At 29.4% G+C, this 23,132-nt stretch overlaps 1 protein-coding gene across 1 annotated transcript in view; it reads right to left on the bottom strand.

The window, feature by feature from the left end:
• LOC117170517 overlaps positions 1–21,388 on the bottom strand; it is a 287,337-nt gene extending 265,949 nt beyond the window's left edge. The window contains exon 1 of the mRNA XM_033357292.1: positions 20,899–21,388. The gene's annotated coding sequence lies outside the window, so the exon portion shown is untranslated. The remainder of the gene's footprint in view (positions 1–20,898) is intronic.
• Between the last annotated feature and the right edge of the window lie 1,744 nt (positions 21,389–23,132).

The raw sequence follows: 23,132 nt of genomic DNA, 5'->3' as shown, positions 1-23,132 counted from the left end.
AAGATCGTTTTATGCAGCTGTGACTGATTGGCTTCTAGCAGTCCTTCCTAATGAATCCTGGCGAATATTTTTTTAATTATACGTTGGCGTTGCGCGGCGGTGAAGTGAAAAAAAATTGTTCCATAAATCTCCCCCCCCCCCTCTCTCGGGTTGGGATGACCTACTATTTAGCAATGTTTTGGTGCTGGATATGCTGAATACTGAACGTATGAATAGATTGAAGAATGGAAGCTATGTCTGACCGTTTGGTCGAAAACTGGCGTTAATTCGTTCGGGCCGTGTTAACTCGGCTATGGTGAGTTCCAAATCATGATTGTTTTTTGTTTGCACTTTCCGGTTTACGCATTCTTCCTTCTACCTCAACTGCAAACATTTCAGTTGACACTACTGCAGAGCCTTTTGATAAAATCCATCATACGCGCCAGCTCTTCATTAAAAATATAGGGAAGCCAGTACGAGGTGGATACTAGTACGTAGTGAATGAGGAAAAAAATGACGGGGTGGTTTTAAAGCAAAAGTTCTGTATTTTTTTTTACCAGAAATATTAAAAATGAGTTGTGTAATAGAATAATAGTCAGCATTTTTACCAACTACTTGCTAGTTTTAAGTGGAACAATTGAAAAATGTGTTTTTGACATGGCGATGAAAATTTCGTTCTCTGACAGATTACCATTTTTCAAGGAATTAAAGCGTTTTCACTGTTTTTGCAGCGGTTCCTTCGATTCTTCCAACGTTTGGCTTCAAAACTTCAAAACTAATTTTTGTCTAAATACATCTCACGTTTCTTTATAAAAAATTGCATCCGATAAGAGGTGAATAAATTCTTGACAGGTCCGGATTGGGTATCAAAGTAATTTGTTTGGTATTAGGTTGCCAGCACAAACAAGTAGGTACTACTAACCAAACAACTTTTAAATGAATAAGCAAGCTCTTTGCTTTTACCTGCAAATTAGAAAATTTTTTCGAATAATAGTTTTTAATTATTGTTTCATAAATTAATATATGATTTTCTTTGAAACCTAATTCCCATTTGTTTAATGACTAACATTTTTTTCCATTCATCTCGTACTGGTTTCCCTAATTCAGCTGAGAAAGTATTTAGAATTTGATGTTAATGCTTGGCTTTCATAAATAAATTTCCTTTTCCTGCCAAATTTGGTAAATTCAAAATGTTAGGAGCTTACCCCTTTTCGAACAAATGTTTAGTTTTTATAATTTCAACATCTTGGTGCATTATATACTCAACAATTGAGAATATGCATACAGTTTCGCGAGTATATTATTTATCATGTTTTTTAATCCTTGTAAATATCTAAATACGTAAAATAATTTTATCCATATGTAAAATCAAATAAATCTTTTTTTAATTTATATTTAACAATAAAATTATCAAAGGATAAGTAATTTCCTGATGTTATAAATTTCTGTAGATTTAACTAATATGCTCAACGAACAAAGCTTTGACTAAAAATAGAGTAATTAAATTTTTATTAGAAAAAATATAATTTTCAACAAAATACATAAATTTTTAACCAGAGTGATGAATTTCCAACTTAAGCGATGCATATTTAATTTAAATAGTTGATTTTCTAAACAAAAAGAGGGATTTCCAATCAAGAAAATTATTTTTGTAGTTGCAGAAATTTTTTTTTTTAAAAACACATGAATTGTCAAAAAGATAAGTTTTAAACCAAACATGAATTAATTTATATTTAGCTGAGAAAATTAAATATCAACCAAAGAGATGAATTTTAAACTAAAATGATAAAATATTCAACTGGATTAGTTAAATTTTAAGTAACAAAATCCATTTGTAACCAAAAAAGAAAAACGGATTTACAACCAAATAGTTCAATTTTCAATCATAAAGATGAATTTCCAATAAAAATTCTGAGTTTTTAAACAAAAAAGTAAATTTTTGACAAAATATTTCAACTTTAAACCAAGTAGCGGAATCTTTAACCAGAAATTTCTAGAATGGTTCTAAAAAAGATCATTATTAACCATACTTCATTGCTTAAACAAATACTTGCATTAATTGTTACCTCACTTTGACAAAAAAATTAACAAAAAGTTAGGCATTTTAGAGAAAAACGCAACTTTCTAGCGTTACTCCAAGAGAAGCTAGTTTTTAACAATAATAAATTCTTAAAAATTCTAGAAAAAACTTTAACTTTCTAGCATTATTCTTAGAGCATATTTTTATTAATAATAAGACAGTGTTAAGACAATTATTTTTCTCAGCTTTAATGAATTATTTCTTCACTTCACCCGCGATTTTTGTCTACTTGTGGGCTCTTCTGACGGCCTATCAAACAGATTTATGATGGATAAATGTAAAAAAAGTCATTTCTAATTTGTATTCTATGGTTAACTGTGAAGAGAGATATTCCTTAACTCGATACACCTAAAGTCGAGGTCGAAAGTCGAGGCCTATTACTTCTTTTAATTGCAACTAGCTCAAAAAATAAAGCTTAATTGTTAAATAAAAACAATATAAAAGTTTGAGATCTTTCGAATTCAACAATATGATCAATTTTATTGTGAAAATTTTTTATAAACAGTCAGAGGGGAAAATAAAAAAAAAACACGTTTTTTCGTTCTCCTTTTTCAAAACGTCGACTTTCACCTGTTCATAAAACGAGGTCGGTGTTAGCAAAAATTCGAAAAAATGTACAGAAATTCTTTAAAGATTATTTAATAATTAATAGTAATACGAACATTAATATTAGTAATATTTAATAATAATAAAATAATATTCAAATAATTCACTTTTAACGGGGATTTAACTACAAATACTTTATCTTGAGAACAAATGAAGATAGCAATCCGTTTAATGGATCCAAAGTTGCAGTTTTATGATGTGAGTAAAGTACTATAAATTAAATATAATACAAAATCAGGGGCGTCGGAACGATTTTTTTCATGGGTGAGCTCACCGAAAATATGTTCAAAAATATAAATTTAAGATCAATATTAGGTTTATTTTATGATTAGATTTAGTGATTTGATGGGTGGGCTCAAGCCTACCCAGTCCACACGGCTCCTACATCTCTGTAAAAAATCATTCTCACGGAAGAAATATTATTTTTAAATTTTATGGCTTTAATCAGTCTTGGAATTTGGGTGTCGAAGCGGGACGGTAGAAAAAAGTATCCTTACGATAAAAATAGTAACTCTGCTGTCACATCTTTTCAGAGAAGTCGGGTTGCTTCTGAAGTTACGATTGTCATCGGAAGGGTACTTTTTTACTAATTGTCCCGCTGTATCGCCCACGTTCCAGCACCGATGAAACTTAGAAGTATTCGAAATGAAATGTTTTTTACAACGATTTTATTATGAATTTCATTATTTCATTGCACTCATCAAATAATTTTCAATTTAAATCCATTACTCGGCTTCATATACTCATCTTTTCTCACGATAAAGTATTTGCAATTAAATCCCCATAAAGAAAATTGAATATTTTGGAATGATTGAAAATGAATTTCTTAAAGAATGTTGAAAAAATATTTGTGAATTTTTTCAGATTTTTCCTAACGTCGAACTTGTTTTCGGAATAAGCAAATGACGACGCTTGAAAAACGGGGACGACAAATCCTGTTTTTTGGGTTTTTTTGCCCTCTAACTATTGATCAAAAGTGTTCAGGATCAAGCTGGTCATATCGTTGGATTCGAAAGATGTTATGTTTTTAGATTCTGTTCATTAAACCATTCATAGATTTTTTTAGCGAGCTGCAATCAAAAGAAGTGAGGAGCCTCGACTACTAGCCGTGACTTTAATATAGTTCATTTTGAAACAAAACTATAAAAGCGTCCTTTCTCATGTATGAAATGCGAACAAAATTTTTTTATTTTAATGGGTGAGAGGAGAGGGGCAAGAATGAAAATGTAAGGAAAAAAGAATGTCCAATGTATTTTTTACCATCCTAATGAATAATCTTAATAATTTGACATTATTCTTACGTAAAATTATATTTGAAATTACAGTATGTATTTATTTAATAAATTTTCTAGTCATGAGGAGAAACTTAATTTGAAGATTCATATTCTTTAGACTTTTAGTTCTCTGAATCACAAAATTCGAAATGCTTATTCCTGTCTGCTCTAAATAAACGAGCACCTTTCCGCTCTTTGCATGAGAAAAGTACAACAATTTCCGATTCTATTTTCAGCATAAAGGACCTTCCATTCGTTATTTCACGTTTCACAAACTAATATTTTCCTGGATAATTCAGTTTTTATATTTCGGGATAATATTCGATCAGCTGGCATTTTGCCAGGTATGTTCAAGTTTGAAAAACTGCGGTTTTTAATTAAAAAGTATTTCTACAGGATTTTCAATGCCCATTAAATAAATAACGTCCAAATGAACATACTTCCGTCCAAAATAAAAAGATAAAATATATGTTAGTAAATTTCATATCGCAAACTGGTTAAAAAACAGAGGAACTAGGGTAATTTTTTCATGAACATAAAAGAATTATAGGAAAATAATTTTTTTATATAAAATTAATTTTAAATTCCTATGATTTTAATTCAAAATATGCTGCATTTTCAACAACAAAAGTTGAATTCTGAAGATAAAAGTACAATTAAAAAAAAATATTTGGCTTTTATTCCTGAAAGGTTTAATGTTTAAGAAAAAAGGTTAATTTTTAAATAAGAATAATTAATTTTTAACCAAAAGGTTGAATTTACAATCTAAAAAGATACATTTTTTAATCAAAAAGACAAATTTTCAAACAAGAATGACTTTTCAATTGAAAAGAAGAAAAATTTAATGAAACTTTTGAATTTTTAAATTAGAAAAACGATTTTTCTACCAAACGGTTGAATTTTCAATTTTATTTTTCAAATAAGATAATTATTTTTCACCAAAATATGAATTTTTAACCAGAAATGGAATAATTGAAACCCTTATCAACTACAATTTCTATAAAAAATAGCTAAATGAAACCAAAAAAAGACGAATTTTTAACTAAAATTATGAATTCTTCAACGAAAAAAAGATTTTTTCAAAAGTAGTTTAACTTTCGACCGAGAAGTTTAAACTTAAACCGAAAAATACGACTCTTTAACAAAATAGTTGAATTTTCCACAAAATATTAAAAATTTTAAATCAAATAATGAAGTTTTCAGCCAAAAGAGATGAATTTTGATTAAAAATTATTTTAGTCGACTTTTTAATCAAAATAAAATAAGATTTAATCAAAAACGATGATTGTTCTTTTAAAGAAAAAGATTTAATTTAAATTACATTTTTAAACAAATACTTGAATTTTCAACCAAAAAATATAATAGTGGTCTCTTCTATTGAACAGAATTAACGTTAAATCTAAAAAAATAGTTTCGATTTAATATGAATTTTCAATCCCAGGGATCACAGCGCAGCAGTTTAAAAAAAGAAAATAGGCTAATTCTTTCATAAAAAGAAGAAAAAATCAAACATTGATTTTTAAATACAAAAAAAGGAGAAACAATATTATTACAAGAAATCTTACATTTTTGAATTATGTTTGAAACATTTTATATAATTTTTTCCATTTAAGGGCACGTGATAAGTGGGTCACGTGACCAGTAATTAACTGGATTTTTCCCAAATTCATAATTTCGTCCTTGCTATAATTATTGCAAATCGCAATTGTTATTACAATTCTTATATATTTACATAGTAATTACAGAGAATTTTCCACGTAATTCAAAAATTGTATTTTCAAATATTGTATATTCAAAGAAAAAAGGGAAGTTTTTCGAAAATAGGGGGTAAAACAAGGATTTAAAATAAAGGGTGAATGACTTTGTGGTTTAATGGTATTCTTTTATACCTGGCAATGCAAAAATCAACATAAACAACAATGACACTTATGTTTTTTTTTTAATTTAGACGGCATCATAGAAATACGAAATAAGAGAAATATGGAGAAGTTAACATTAAATTGTCTATCTTTCTCTTTCCGTGACGTTCTTCCGCACGGCGAATTGCGAAAGAGCAAATTACAAAAAGGCGTAAAGTCGAGAGTCGAGTTTTTTTACTCGTTTCCTCTTTTCTATGGTGGCTGTTCACTGGGAAAGAAACTTTCGACCGGAAAATGCAAAGAGGGTTTGCATGCAGGTGAAAACGGAAAACCGAGTTAAAAAAGATGGACTTGTCGCAGCAGATTTGAAGGCAAATAAAAAAGTTTCATATTTTTATGACTTTATTTGCAATCCCTAAATATCATAAAGGTAAACATTGCTCTGAATAGAACACGCTTTAATTACTCTAATTAAGAAATTTTAGGTAAACTTGGATATTGTAAATTAATTAAAAATGTGGAGTAATTAAATCTGGGCCTCATTTTTCAACAAACGTCCCCTCATCAAATAAGTTTTTAATTAAATTAAATGGGTTTGTTCAGAAGCTAACTGTGAATTTCATGCAGTCGTCTTTTTTCAAGTTTTACTGGGAATTTATATGCTGGAATCTCCAACAGTTTTATAGAAACGATCTTGGTTCCATATCCTTAGAGGGTTTCAGTGAATTGAATGAGGATGCTTTCGGGCCGAGACTCTTTTTCAATATTATAGACTTATAACATTCTCAGTTGCAGAGAAATAGGGGAAAAATCTTATAGCTTTTAATTTACATGTTTAATATTTATTGTAAGGGTTTCCTGAATTATTATGCAAATGCATACTGAAAAGTAAAGGAGCAGAATCAGCAGAAGTAAGTCGCATAATTTTGAGTATTAACAAAAATTCTATTATTGCATATTTCACTTTATGTGGTAAGGAGTTTCATGTAAAAGACAAGTTTAGTATTTATATATTTTTATTTAATACACCGTAATAAATTTCGGGAATTTCCCCCACTTTTCAGTGAGGAAAAATCCACATTTTCGTTTTGCAAAATCATTTTCCCCAAGATTTGGGAAAATTTTCCTAAAAGTTCTTATAATTCACTGAAAAATTGGAGAAAATTCCCTAAAATTTATAAAACTAGATAATTTCAACAATTCTTGGGAAAATTCACCTATACATATGGTAATTTATACAAAAGTTTGAGAATATTCTCCTCAATTTATGGAATTTAATTATTCCCACCGAATGTAGGGAATCCTTCCAAAAGTAATGCTTGATTTTCCACTCAGATTAGGTAAATTTTCTAATGATTCTTGAAGTATTACTGTATGTTCATGAGGATATTTTGCCCTGATTTATTTGGTAAACTAGCAGAATATTTTGAGCAATTCCCACACTTTCTTTTAGAGAAAAGAATTTTTTAATTTTATAGTCATCTCAAAGATTCATTTTCAAACATTTTGGTTGTTCACGTCAGAATGCAATAAATGATTTGCACGTTACATGACAAAAAGGTATTAATCTTTTTTTAATTAAAATTGTTTTTGGAGTGCTTTTTTTTTTGATGAGTGTTAATATTTAAAACTTGAACTTAGATTTTTAAAATTAATATTCCACACATTTTGGGGAATTTTAAGTTATTACACAATATCATACCGCCTCACGAAAAATGTCCTAATTTTTAAATAAAATTCCACAAAATTTAGTGAATTTCCTGTCTTTTTTGGGGAAAATTCCAAAATCTCTTTTGTAATATTTTATAAATTATTTTAGGGAATTTTCCCCGAGGCAAAATATTGAAAATTCCTGAATTTTGGTGTATATTACTTCCACACGATTTTCGGGGGAAACTCTCTCGAAAATTTTTTTTTGCATTGTACTAGCAAAAGTGCTGATTATATTTGTATTATTTTTATTACCTGACGTAGAATATAATCAGTACTTGTAAATTAAAATAAATATTAAAATAGCTGAATCAACTTTCAAACTATTTAAATTAATTTTGATTCTAATTTTGACTTTAATGGTAATTTTTATATTTCATCGGTTTTCCGATGAAAAATTCATCCTGAAATTATGAGACTTCGTGTCTTCTATTTTCGACGTTGACCTATTTTAGGGATCTTTACAGTTTAAAATTCGCCAACATACAAATGAGAAGCTAAAGTTTTCAAGATGGATTAATAAAAATTCTTAAATTAAAAAATCAAAAGTCGAGTTTTCAATTCAAAGTTAAATTTTGTTACATTACATTTCATTACATTCATCAAAGTTACAGCATTATAAATTTTCAAACTCTAAACTGGCATAATTTTTAATTGTACATTGTCTAAATTAAGAACTCTTAACATTTCAAAGATTCACAATATTAAATCTTCAATTTTAAAAATGTGTAAATAAAAATATAAATAAAATATATAAAATATATAAATATATATAAAATATAAATAAAATATATATATATATATAGCCCCACCTTTTTTCGCATTCTTTTAATTCAGTAACTACTTTTTCAACAATAAATACAGGGTTTTTAGTTTTTAGTGGATCTCTAGAAGATGAATGAACACAAAAAGTATATATACGCGCATTCATTATTATTTGCAGAAGTACCACAAATAAGCAGGTAGATGAAACTAGTGATTTTTATAGGAGAAATTGGTTTTCCAATAATCTATTTTAAAAATAAAAACGAGAATTTTTTATGTGTCTAATATCAACTAAAATATTTTTCAGATTTTTTTTCATTTTCAACCGCATTGTTTTTGTTATTGATTCTTATTCAAATAAAAATAATTCTTAATTTTTTATTTTTAGAAAATTTCGATCTCAGATTCAGATTCAGCGACTTAAAAACCCCCCGGAAAACAAGTGTAGCAAATTTTTGGAAGCAAGGAATAATACACACCATAACGGGTTCAAACTTGGAAAAATTTTAATTATAAATTTAGAAAATTAAAAACTCTTTGATTTGAAATACTTGCAAAGTTCTACAATTTGAAGAGTTACATTGAAAAAATTTTCAATTTTCACATGTACAAATAAAAATCTTATTTACAGAACCTTCAATTAGAATTTTTGATAAAAAAACATTTAAATTTTAAAGATTGACCTGCATTTCAAAGTTTTACAATTTTAAAGAGTTACAAGTGTTCAATTCTGAATCTTCCAAACTGAGGAAATGTCGAATATAAGATTTTTTTCGAAGATACAAAATTTTGAATGATATAATTTAAAAATACAATAAATAAATAAAATAAATTTAAAAATGTTCAATTTTAAATATTAAGAATTCAAAATTCTACAAGTTTAAAGAGTTATAATTAATCATAAAAATTCTTACGTTTGCATGATTATGAAAATAAGATATGAAGCTTCTAATTCTAAATTTTCCAAATTGAAGAAATTTCAAATGTAAATCATGAGATTTATAAAATTTTCAACTGTAAAACTTAAAACTTGCATAATTTTTAATTTCAAGTTGGGAAGATTAAGAACGCTTAAATTTAAATATTTACAATCCAACATGATTCTATCTTAAATGTTTCTTTTAGAATAGTTCAAATTAAAATATTTTTAATTTATTCATTTTAATTGATTTCCAATTAAAGGCTCTTCAATATTTAATGTGTATAACAGAAAATGATGCAATGTTGGAAAATTTTGTTTGCATAGCTCCATTTTAAAGATTGATAATTTAAAATTCTCCAATTTTGAATACTTGTGATTGAATACTTTTGAATATTTAAGGTGTATGGTACAAAATGATTACATTTTTAATACCTCGTTTGGAATAGTTTTTTTTTTAAAATTATTCAATTAAAAAATTTTTTAATTGAAATTTATTCAATTTTATAGGTTTGCAATTCAAAATTCTTTAATTTCGAACATTATGAATACCAGTGTTGATTTATTTTTTGGAACATCTAATAATCTTTTACATATGAGAAATTCCATGTTTAAATCCTCTAAACAATTTAAGCTATTTTAGTTATTTTGACGACAATTCTATAAGCCGTTGTCCTAGTTATTAAAAGAAAAACACTAAGGTAATATTGGAGAAAATAAAAACACTTAAGAGACATTGAAAATTAAAATTTTCTGTCCTGTTTTTCTTGAACTTTCATCACTTTGGTGATTTTAATGACAATAAGGTGTATTTTTTTAATTATTCGTAATAGGAGGCAGTTTTCCGAAACGGCTTTTTTAAATAAAAAAATTCAAAATCTTTTTGGATTTTTTAATTAATAAATTTTAGAATGAATTTTTGATAGAAACTTTGTTATTTTTCTTATTTATTTAGCTTACAATGTCCTCTAGAAGACCTGTAAATATAAAACTTGAATCTCCCTTAGTTTTCAAGAAATAATAAGAAAAATAAGCCGAAAACATTTCCAATTTTGAATATCTCTTAAGTTTTTTTTTACAATTATTTTACTATCAATAGCTCAAATTCTTCAGATGATTAAACATGAAATTGCTCATATGTTACATAAGGTGCCTTATCAAAAAAAGGAACTGTAGCTGCAATTATTTTCTTTTTTAAGGCACTTCCCAAACAATGCATCTAGTGTTAAATGAGGAGAATTCGATACCCAATTTTAGGTAAAGATTTACTCGATCTCAAAATCTACAGGTTGAAGCAGAATTTTAAAAGATGTCCAACTAAAATATAATAATAAACTGTCAAAATGAGTGGTAGAAGAGAAATCAAAGCACAAAAAACGCGAAACGTAAGCGAAAATACAGGAGCTTCAACTTTGACAACGTGAGTGAACTTTAAGATTATAATTATTATTAATTTTCAGGCGAAAATTGGAAGGGTGGTCCACTACTAAAGAATGGCCGACTATTAGTGGTATTATCCTGTATCAAAATGTGATTTTTTAAATTGAAACAGTTGCGAAATACTTTGTGTCGGCTGTTGTTGAATTTAATTGAATTGAATTGGCGCGAGCGTGTAACAATTATGATTATTCGCATAGGTTGAATGGAGCAGAGAGAGAACATACCAGTCGAGCCAACACGACGCCCACCGACGTCGATTAATAGTGTGGTGGCTCGTACTTGAATCTAATTGAATTGGATTAACGAGTGAATAGCAATTATGGCAACGTTTCAAACGAAGTGCGACACCAATCTCAATTTCCAACGAATCCTCGCTAATTAGTCCGATCTGTAGCTTTCGCACAATGTGGACTTATTATTATCTACCAAAATGAGAGAGAAATGCAAAAGTCAACTATGTAAATAAAGCTGCATTTTAGTGTTTCTCTTTCCTTATAATCTGTTCAACTACACGGTAAACTGTTAAATGAGATATTAATTTCAAACCTCTGTCTAAAGTAATCCAATTTTATAAGCATCATATGCAGAGTTCCGAAATTCCTAATTCAGCTATAATATACTAGGTCTATCTGGAAAGTATCCGAACTAGTAGTTTATTAGGACTTAGAGTTAATTGTGTTCTATATGGCGGTGATATTCCCTTTAAATTTTTCCCCTTTTGGGATTCCAAAAGGGGAGTGATATAAGGTATGAAGTATATAAACAAATAAGGGGAGGGGAAACAATCTTATTCCAGCAATCCTTTCACTTTCGGAAGCACTAATTAAAATTACATCTCGGAATAGCTAAAAGCTGCTTCGTCACATTATTTTTTATTTCCTCTGCATCTTGAAATCATTTTCCTTTTAGGGAACCCTTTAATTTGGGAAGCATTCAGAAATCACAGTAAGCCAGGTCAGGACTGAATAGGATCTTCTAAAGTTGTATTTTACCAGAAATTTCTGAATAAGCTGCAATGAATGAGTAGGTATGCTATCATAGTGTAGGATCCAGTCAACACTTTTTAGGCTTATCGACAAATCTTAGGTCAAAATGTCCGTAACAATAATTTTTAGAATCTCAAGGTATTCCTCTATCTCATTCAATGCTAAATAACGATTTCCATTCATTAATACTTGCATTCGTTCCACATTTTTAAGTCCTTTGCCCATTCGGGCTCAGCCAGAGCCAGAGTTACTTTTCACTGAAATAAGATTCCTTTTGAATCGACTAAAGTACACCTTAATTTGAATATCACTCATAGGCTTATCACCATAAACGTAATAAAGACGGTTTCCGGACATGAATGGACAAGTTTGTTGCTAAATTTACTGCACACACTTTGTTCAGTACATTCCGTGATCCTGAAATACGATGCGTACAAGATTAGACGTTTACGCAATTGCATACACTAGCCGACTAAAGACTCCCAGGTCCGAGTTTTTTAGTAAAGAGCCTCATGCAGATCCCGACTAATTGGTAAATACCTGCCTTTGAAAATAGCACAGACAGGTACAAATTTGGAGCACAAGGTTGAATACTTTCCGGACTTATAATGTCTTTATTTGATCGATTTATTTTTTCATTCTGATTATTGTAATCTAGGTGGGGCAAGACCACTTTGTACTGTGTCTGGGACATTCCCCTAAAATTCAAAATCGTAGTTTCATGTAAAATTCAAAATAAAGACGATTTATAAGAAGAAGACACATTTTTCTAAAAAAAGATCTCCTTTTTCTCCACTGGGAATCTTACCAAAGATTTTCAGATTGTCGGTTAGGTGCTTTCCCGTCAAGGTACTAAAGAGATCGAGAGAAGAATCCTTTTTCAGAAATACATGTATTCTCATGCCAGGTGTTAGAATTCTAATTTTGCAAGAAACCTGTTTTATCATCAGAGAATAACAGAATTTCTGAACGTCTTTACATACTAAATGGAACTACGAATTAAAAATTTTTTTTATTACATTTTTTTCTGAAAAAAGAGTTACTTTCGCTCCGCTGGGAATCAAAACAAAAAACTGCCAATTACCATCTAGTCTGTAAAGACGTTAAGAAATTCTGTTTTTCTTTGATGATAATACAAATTTCTTGAAAAATGTAACTTTTAACACATGACATAATAATGCCTGTATTTCTGAAAAAGGATTCTTCTCTCGATTTCTCTAGTTTCTTAACGGGAAAGCACTCGATCGATAATCGAAAGTTCTGTGGTTCGATTCAAAAGAGGAGCAAAATGAAAAGATCCTTTTTCAGAAAAAATTTAATTAAAAAAATAATTTAATTCATAGCTCCATCTAGGCTGTGAAGAAGTTAAGAAATTCTGTTATTCTCTGATGATAATACAGATTCATTGAAAAAGAGTAAAAAATTTTATTGCGTCTGAAAATTTATCATTTAGAAATTTAGGTAAGAGAACCTATATTAGAATTGTCCGAAATTTAAATCTAAGAGGCCACAAGCAAATAAGAAGAAGAATTCGAAAATAAACTTTTTACAATGGCGTCAGTCGGGCTGTCTATCCGGCCGCCCGCCCGTAAACACGATAACTCTTGAAAAAAATGAACGGATCAAATCGATCTTTGGCACAATTTCGTAGCTCTTAAAAGGAAGGACGAGTTGGTTAACTAGCCATTTCGGATCAAAACACAAAATGTTAGAGCATTTTCAACATTTTTGGGACCATTTTTCTTAGATTTAAAATTTTTATGGGCGGCTATTCATGCTAATCAGAAAGCTAAACAATTTATACTAATTACTTTTTTTGATAATAATAAAATTATCGGAGTTATAGCATTCATCAGATATAAAAAATTAATCGAAAATTACAATTTTAAGCGAAATCACACACGATATGAAAAAAGTCAAGATAAAAAAAATTGCTTCTGGAAAGCCCTACAAGATTATCATAAGTACTTTTTGGATTTTCTTTGAAAAATTTCAGGTTAAAATTTTGATTGCAAAATAAATAAGGAAAAATAAAAAATTTCATTTTTAAGTCAAACTATGCAACATACGAAAAAAGATTAATAAACAAAAATTGTGTTCGCAAAAAAGATCTCCAAATTTGTTGATCATCACTACTTCATAGGACGCGTAGTTTTTGTTTTATTCATAAAAAATAACATTGGAAATAAGAAAATAATGAAGAATTTGTAGAAAAACGACACAAGTTACAAAAAAATGATTGAGAAAAAATTGTTTACCCAAAAAGGAGTTACAAATTTGTTTTCAATCACTTTTCTATAGAATGCTTCATTTTGGTTTTAATCATGAAAATGACATTAAAGATAAAAATAAAAAATGTGTGGGAAAACGACGAAAGGTAAGAAAACAAATTGCTAGATAAAAGTGTTTTCCTCCAAAAAAGAGATACAAGTTTGTAATACCTTATTACAGTCTCATCATTTATGATTGAGAAGTTATTAGAATTATCCGAAATTTGACGTAAGTAATGTGCAGAAAATCGAAAATTCCAATATTACGCCAAAAGACGTGAAATATGTAAAAAATATAAAAGAAAACTTGTAGGATATTTTGTTTCTAACCAGTAAAAATAATAGGACAAAAAAAATCCTATTAGTAACATAAAAATACGAGATAGAAAAAAATCTCTGTCAAAAATCGAGCGCATCCGCGAGTGCCACGGTGCGGTAAGCAACTTGATCTTTAACTATACTTAATTAAGTAGAAAATTCAGAATATGAAGACGCATATAAATACTGCGATCTAAAAGAGATCGTTTTTGATAAAGTTTGATTAAAGCATTCCAAATGTTTGTATAATTATTAGTATTTTAAAACTTTAACTTTTTGCTTTAAATTATGATAAGTTAGTATTTTTTAGGTGCTTCAATTTCTGTTTTTATTCCAAATCACTTGAAGTTCGTATTTTCTTTCACTAATTAGACACTTACTAAGTAATAGGAATCATTTTTAAAAATTATTATTTGCTTAAACAATTTTATGTCATTATATTGTGAATACATAAATTAACTGCCTTATCGAAAAAAGGAACGATTCATCATATAATTCAAAAAATTGTTAAAGGAAATAATGATAAGTTATTTGAACAATTTAAGTATAGCTTTCGAATGAAAACATACCTCAAGATCAACATAGTGTAAGAGATTTGAAAACTAGATTTTTCTCCACCTTTCCCAACAATGTCCGAAGTGAATGATTAATAATGATTTAATAATGTTTTGAAGAAGAAATATTATTCTCAACATTTATGAAGGGTATGGGCAGTCTGTAACGTGTCCAATTACATGGTAAGTAATATTAATTGAAACCTCATAGGCGATCCGTGGGACCTTACGTCCACGGTAGCGTCACAATTTTATATTTCTGTTTGAATTTTTTTCAAGGTATTTAACACGAAAGATGTCACACACACACGCACATACACACACAAATTTGAAATTTATAGGGGTACCCCAGAGTATGTAACGCGGCCGACCGAGAAAAATGTTACGTTCTGATTGTTCCTCACTTAAGTGAAAAGTGGCAATTGATATGGATGTATAGACGTACGGTTTCCTATACCACATCATGCTTCTGATATGTGGGTCCGTTCCCCGCTGGTGTAAAAGATTATCGATAATAAGAGTTGGTATAATTGATATATTTCTTATTACAATCTCCCTTCATATACTTGTTTAAATTAGATAACAAAAACTTCTTTACTTAGTTAATTAGATATAAATATATACATCGGTATTTGAAACCTCAGGTCTATGTTAGTGCCAGAATGAAATCACGTCTACACTTAAAGTTTAAGATAGTTGATATCTTCACGATTCGTAATTGAAATTCAAAGAATTTATGTTTTTAAACCGCCGTCGCTAACTATACCAAAATTTCCGCAGAAATAGCCGTAGGTTTCACGGTACGAATAGGGTTAATCATAAAATATGTTTATTAGCTGTAAACTAATCATTTAATTACTTTCCTGTGATGTTTTCAGTGTTCATAAACTTCCTCCTTGTATTATCACCTAATCTTTAAGCTCCGAAGCCATTCAACTTTGCAGGAAATAAATTAACATAAACTTGCTCTTTAGACTGCGCAGTGGGAAGTAAAAGTTTCAGATGAAAGTTCCATGGCTAAGGACTAACTAAAGCAGTTTAAAGCCCTAAATTCGTAAAGCACGGTAATGGACTCCGTTTTAGTATCAAGGCGAGATCTTCTTTTGCTTCCTTCCCCTCTCAAACTTTCCTATACCTAAATATAAAATAATGATATAGGTTTTACTTCATAAAGTCGGGCCCACTTGATTTTTTATTTTTTTTTAAATCATAAAATTTTAATAATTTTTAATTTGCAATATAACTGCGAACAATCTTAAATGCTTTTTTGTGCAACCTTCAACTAAAAATCGACAACTGTAATTTGGTGATTTTGAATTCTCTTTTGTTAAAGCTTCTTCGGCTTTAGCGAACGCATTCTCATGACATATCTCGAACACCCACAACCGGGCCGACACATTCGACGAAAACTGTTTTTCTAGTTTAGAAGGGAGGGGGTCAAATTATACACAAATGTATTAGCTTATCTAATGGAAATAAAAAAATACATAACATGATTACTATATATGATTACAAGGTTTGACATTCCACAGTTTTAAACTCCTTATTGGAAATCTTTTTTTTTAAGTAGAGTTGGAATGTTCAATTTTTTGAGAAAATTTCAAATAGAAAATACTTTAATTTTCAATGCTTGATCGTTAAATATTATCATTTTAAGGCTCAAATTTTATCAATTATAGTCTGAATTTCTCATTGTTTTCAATTCATTTTGGAAACATTTAATTGTAAATTGTTTAATTACAAATCCCTTTAATTGGAAATTGTGCAACTATAAAGTATTTGAGTTTGATATAATACTGCTTTGAATAATTTGAAAAACAGACCATTTTTCTGTTTGAAATGAAAACCCAGCAATACAAAATAATAAAATTATTAAATTTGTAACTGAGTCTAAATAAAATCAAATGATTTGGGATAATAAAATGTAAAATTATTAAATTAAAAACTGACTATCAATGATTTTAATATGAAAATTTTCAATTTTGAGAAACTAAATACTAAAAATTTTATAGCATTTTTAATATTTAAATTTGAAAATACAGAATTGTGAAATTTGAAATTCGATACCTTTAAACTTCAAGAAATTTCAAACCAAAGATTTCATATTTTAAGCTTTTAAAGAAGAAAATCTGTAGCAAAATATAAAATATTTTACAGCTGTGCGAGATTCAAGATCATGGAAACTTTTGAAATTATATGTTATCTAATTGTAAACTTTTAAAGTAACTAATGTATATCTGGAGCGCTAAAAAGAAAAAATTCCCAATGTTGTTTAAAAATAGAAGGATTATTAAAATAATATCTTGAAACTCAGTCGCTGAAAATAATTAATGTTTAAACTGTGCGTGACGAGTTTTAAAATTCAATCATTTTAATCTACAACGCAAAATTAATAAACTTGAAAATCAACGACAGAAAAAGTCGCAGGACAAAAATACGCGAGAGCGAACGGAAACATAGGAGCTTCAATGTGGACAAAATGAATGAATATTAAATTATTGTATACAATTATGGATTTCATATGTACACAAATTCGATTTTGTAGCTCTAAAGATAAATTACGTGTATTTAATTGAGAGTTTTGGCCAATGGTTTGCTCGTAATCAAAATTAAAATTGACTGCAGTATTGGACATTTGGAAAAGATTCTGATTAAAAACGATTTAAATTTTGAGTGATTAAAATGTCAAAGTTTAAATAAACGAAGCTCTTTTAATTTAAAAGCACAATCCTTGCACAGGTCCCAAATTCCAAATTTGGTTCCACTTTAAAATACTCAGAGATACGACATTTTCAATTTTAAGTTTAAAATAATAAGCTATATATTAAAAGATTTATTGGAGTCTATAATTCTTACATCACTGAATTGAAAATTGGAAAACCGAGAGAAAAAAGTTGTAAACTAGAAGAAAATTTAAAAAGTTTTTGCTCATTTTATAAGCTAAGTTAAACAAAGATAACATTTTCTGTTTTATAATCTTTTCTGAACATTGAAATGAATAATTCAAACTACTTTAATTTTAAAAAGGTTTTGAAGACTGAAAATTGCAATTAAGAAAGTTTGAATGAATATAAGTTTATAAACGTTATATTTTCTTTCACTTTATTTTTTAAGTTATGGTATTTCCTTTAATTATTAATTTTTCTTAATATTATACTTTGTATTTGGATTAAAATGCGAATAATATGAAATGTTATTATTACTATTTATTTTTATTTTAATATCATTAAGCCCTTTCCCTTTCGGGATAGGCGTGCCTCACTCGGTGAGGAAGGTAGTAATGAGAAGCAGGGATATCAAATTTTTTGATTATTCAAGAATTCCCGTGTTATTTATTTAAATAACACGTTCGTTCCGCAACACTCCTCCGACTCAGGTTGCTGATCAATCTCTCTAGTAATCACCCCAAGTGAAAATCGATACAAAGTCGTCATGTAAGGTTCCGCACTTGGGTCCATTCTTATCCAAGGTCTTTTGTTTGAGGCGTCATTCACTTTACTGACATTTTTTTTATTAACTAGTTGCCGCCATACTTTTCTGTCCTGGCATACTTCTCTAGCTTCTTTTATTTTCATGCATTTTTTCCTGCAGGCTCATATGTTCTGTGGCTTCTTATTTCTTTTCTAACTAGGGTCTCATTCACGCATTAAACTATTCTGTCCGCGGCCTCTATCTGAGCACGCTGACATTTACTTTACCTTGGTACACTTGTTTCGTTAGTCGTTCATTTGGCATTCTCTCAACATCCCCGAACCATCTTAACCGATTCCTTTCCCGTTAATTTTACTCTTATATTTTTCTTGATAAGTCCATGTCTCGCTACTGTACAGTACAGTCGGTACAACTATAGAATTATGTTTTGCCATTTTAGCTTTATTTGATATATTTTTACGTCTGATAAGAGGCCCTGCTCTACCAATAGCCTTCTTACCTTTGTTTATAATTATTCTTAATAATTTTTTTCTTCAACTCTTTTATTTCATTAACAAAATTCTAGCGATGGGTCAATGTATAAAGTGGTTAAACCTGCTGAAGTCAAATTAACTTAACTTTATGAAAAATTTAATTAACCGCAAAATTTATTGATTCTGAAAACTTCTAAACTTGAAAGTTTTCTTTAAATTTTTAACAGTTGGCTCTAATGGTTTCAAATTTTAAGACGTTCTAATTTAGTTTTTCCGAAAAATTGAAATTTTTAACGAAATAAAAATAAAGACTTCCGTTGAAAATTTGTTTTTAACTTACATCTACTTAATTTTCAAACGAAAAACACTGAAAATATTACAAATACAAAGCTGAAACCACACAAATTGATCACTTTACTTCGAGGCCCTCAAAAAACACTTCCACTACTAATTCAAAACTAAAAATATACAAGCTTGAGCGACATAAATTTCAAATAATGGACCAATTTCTGAATTTGAGACGCTGGGTTAATTTAAAATTCTCTAAATTATGAAGATTAATTAACATTACTCTTCAAAAGTTCTCAATTTTTGAATTTTTTTCAACAGGTTAATCTTTTGATATAAAATTTAAATCTGAGTAATTCATGTAAAACCGAGGGATTAAAATATGTCAATTATGATTTCCACAGAGTGCCTGTTTTAGCCGAGAAAAAAATTTCCGGTCTTTTCCCGGAAGTAATCAAAATTAAACTGAAAATTGAAACACCCGAAGTGAGACTTTTGAATTTTAAACTTTCATGATTAAAGCTTTGAACATTTTTAATTCAGATTTATTTTATTTTCTACACGATTATTATCTTTTATTTATTTTATTACATTTGACTTATATTAAATGTAAATATTAAAAAATAATATTAATATTTGCAAGTATAAAATGGAAGCTTTTATCACTTCTCAAGTAAATTATTTAAAATTAAATGACGAAGTGTACAACTTTTAATCTTTAACATTTATGAATTGAGCAGGAAATTCGTTGAATTTAGGCAACTAAAAATTATTTTAATAATAGATAAATAATAATATAAAAAATATATTTATGTTATGAAAGTATTTTATTTATTATTTTTACATTAGTATTTAACAATTTTTTATTGTCTAAAATAAACAATTTCATTATTCGAGAATTTTTGTATGCTTGAAAATTGTAGAGTTTCGGTTATTTTATAATGTTTTGCAATTTTATTTCAAGAATTATCTATTGTCGAGAAAAATTTTCAAATTCAGTAATATGATAAGCAGACTTGTCATGTTTTCGGATAAAAATCGAACTGTTTTTTGAAAATTAAACTATTTTTATCAAAAATTGGAATGCTTGTTCTACTTCGCTGACTTTGGAGTTGGTTAATAATTGAACGATTTTATTAAAAACTAATTTTTCTGGGTGGAGATTTATCATTTTGGTTTAAAACTGATGTTCTTAGTGGAAAATTGATCTCTTTAGTTAAAATTTAACTACTTGATTCAAAATTTATTAATTTTAATGAAAATTCATCTGTATTAGTTGCAGTTAGTTTATTTTTGTTGAGAGTGCAACTTGCTGTTTAAGGACAATATAACTTTCTGTTCTGAAAATTTATCTCTTTTTATTAAAAAATGTAGTTTCAAACTTGAAAATTCATAAAATGTTTATTTTTAAAAAGATTATTTTTATTTTTTAAATCATTCATTAATTTATATTTAGAGTTGATCACTAAAAAACTTTTTTTTAATGATTCTATTTCAAATAAACTCTCTGCAACTTTTCGTTTTTTCACAGCCTCGAAAAATTCCCATTCTTTTCCCGCTTTCCCGGTCCAGCATGCCACCTTGTTTCCAGTTCTATCACAAATTTAAATTATCTTCCAGAAAATCTTTGTGGAGCATAGGTTTTTCTCACAAACTCGATTTCACGAAAGCACCTAACGTCTGACACTGATTGATGAAACTCTGTGGTGCATATTTTGCACTCAGAGACTCACACACAACATTTCGTGAACTTTCCAGATTCCAAAGTGACTCTGGTTAGTTTTAGCACTAGTTTATTGTTCTTTAATACCTCAATGCACTCAACCTCTGGTTGAAATCGCTAGCAAAGAGCGGGTGCGCAACTGTTTCCATCACAACAAAAAATAAAATTAAACCTGATAAAAATTTTTAAAAAATGAATAAAAAATAGATAAGTAATTCGCACCTGTCTTACACTTGGGTACTCATAATAGACCTGCAGTTCTCCAATTGCGGTTCTGAAATGCGAACAGTGAATCCAATCCTCGAAATCTTCCCTTAACGACTTGACGATGTTGTCACGCGCTCGGGATTTCCATGACAAAGGAAAATTTCGATTCACTTAAGTGCACTCTGCGAATCAGAAGCGGGATTTTCACCCTGCACATTCACACATCTAAAATTTTCCATGCTGATCTCAAATAAAATTTTTTATTTTGAGCCCGTTATTTCGTATTTTAACCTTCTCACAAACACCATCCAAAAAAATATAAAAAGAGGCACGAAGTCTCAAAAGGGTTACACTTTTTTTCAAAGTACCTCCTTGAAAAACTGATTGAGTTCCACAGAGTAAAAGCGGCGGTTTCAAATCCGATGCACAAAAAACACGGCTAAAAGATCGCAAGAAAGCTGTGCTGCCGACGAGTCGCAGCCCCGAAAGCTCTCTGCGAGCTCGGAAAGTTCAGCGTGGCTGGCTGACGATCACTGCCGGTTGGGTCGAAACTTGCGCAAGCTCTCTGCTACTTTCTCACTCACTCGTTTCCGGTTCCTCTCTTGGTGTCTCTCTCCAGAGCCGTCTCCCTTATTTTGAACAAGAACTCTTGGTGTATAGATGCTGGCACCGAAACTCTGTAGGCAAGGTGTTTGTTTATTAAATGCACCCCCACTATAACGACTCGTAGAACTTTCTCCTATTCCTTCCTTTCCTATTGTTTCACATCCAATATTGCCTAGTTTCCCGCCCTGTTTTGCATGAACACCAGTAACTCAGAAAAATCAAAAAATGAGTATTTTATATCAGTGCAATCCTGAAAAAATACATTTAATGAGTTCTTCTGCGTTATTCTTTATGTGTTCCCTAAATATTTACATGAGCTTCGCTTCTTGCACTATTGCTACTTATATATTTTATATTATCTTGTCCTTACTATTTAAAAATATTCAAAACCATTTGCTTTCATTCTTATATCCAGATACTTACTTCTATTTTAACGAGAGCGCAATGTTGGACGTACTGGCGAACGAGTGAGTGAGTGATCGAAAGCAAAATAGCAATTGAGAGCGCATCCGCATCTTAAACTACTTATACTATTACAAAGCCATTACTTACAGATCTTTACGCTTCTAATCTAAGCGATTTCCTTTTTCTTTCACTTTCACTTCTCATCTACTTCAATTTTGTCAATTTTTAGACATACAATCTTTCATTCTTTCTCATTCATCCTCTAGCCCCCCCCCCCCACACCAAGTCCTTCAGCCACTCCTCACGCAATATATCCTTCCCTAGAATCTGTATTACATTCTTTTGTGAGTTTTCTTTATTTCCAATCACTCTCCTACATCCTTCTTATAAATGCTTTCATGCTTCCAATCTCCATTCACACTCTCTAAATTTCTTGGAGCGAAAATTAAACTCTAACTCTGGAGCGACTGCTATATCAACTACGATGGAGTCATAATGTCTGTCCGTTGGAGTCAGAAGCTTGATTCCCTCCATGGGAGTTACATGTTCGCTCTCAATTACAGTCATAACCGGTTGACTCCAACTCCTACAGTTCCTTTTTTGACGCCAAAGAGGAGTGATCATGCGAATCACTCCAACGGGAGAGTGAGGTGACCAGGTGGCCATCAATTCATTAAGAGGTTCGCTACTTATATTATTAATATTGTTTATGTGTGTAAGATAATGCTTACAGTTACCGAATCATTCAATTTAAAAATTCATAACTTAGTTGCAAATTGTATACACATTACATACTGATAAGAAAGTACGTATTGGTTAGAAAATTAATTTCTTCATCTGAAAATCGAAGTACTGCAGTTTTGTAATGTTTGTAACTGTTTGGTTGAAAATTAGTCTTTTTAGGACTAAAGGCCAAATATTTAATTCCAATTTTGTGTATTTTATTTAAATTGAGTCTTGTTCGTGGTTGAAAATCCATCTTCTTGATTAAAAATTCATCTTTTTCCCAAAATAAGCTATTACAGTTACAGTTTCGCAAATTTAGTTGGAAATACATCTTTTTTTTATGAATTAGTTGCGAATTAGTAACAGGTATGATTATTCTTTGCATTTACTAGTAGAATTTTCTAAAAAAACTATGTATTTTCATCTGAAATTATGAAATTATTCAAGAAAAAATTAAATACTCAAATTTTCAGATAAAGAAATTAGTTACCAAGGGCAAAACCTATCTTGTT

This window comes from Belonocnema kinseyi, chromosome 4 (genome assembly GCF_010883055.1).
Source record: "Belonocnema kinseyi isolate 2016_QV_RU_SX_M_011 chromosome 4, B_treatae_v1, whole genome shotgun sequence".
In the NCBI taxonomy this organism is placed as follows: Eukaryota; Metazoa; Arthropoda; class Insecta; order Hymenoptera; family Cynipidae; genus Belonocnema; species Belonocnema kinseyi.
The sequence above is the reverse complement of the archived record's forward strand: the minus strand, read 5'-3'. Positions and strand labels throughout refer to the sequence as shown.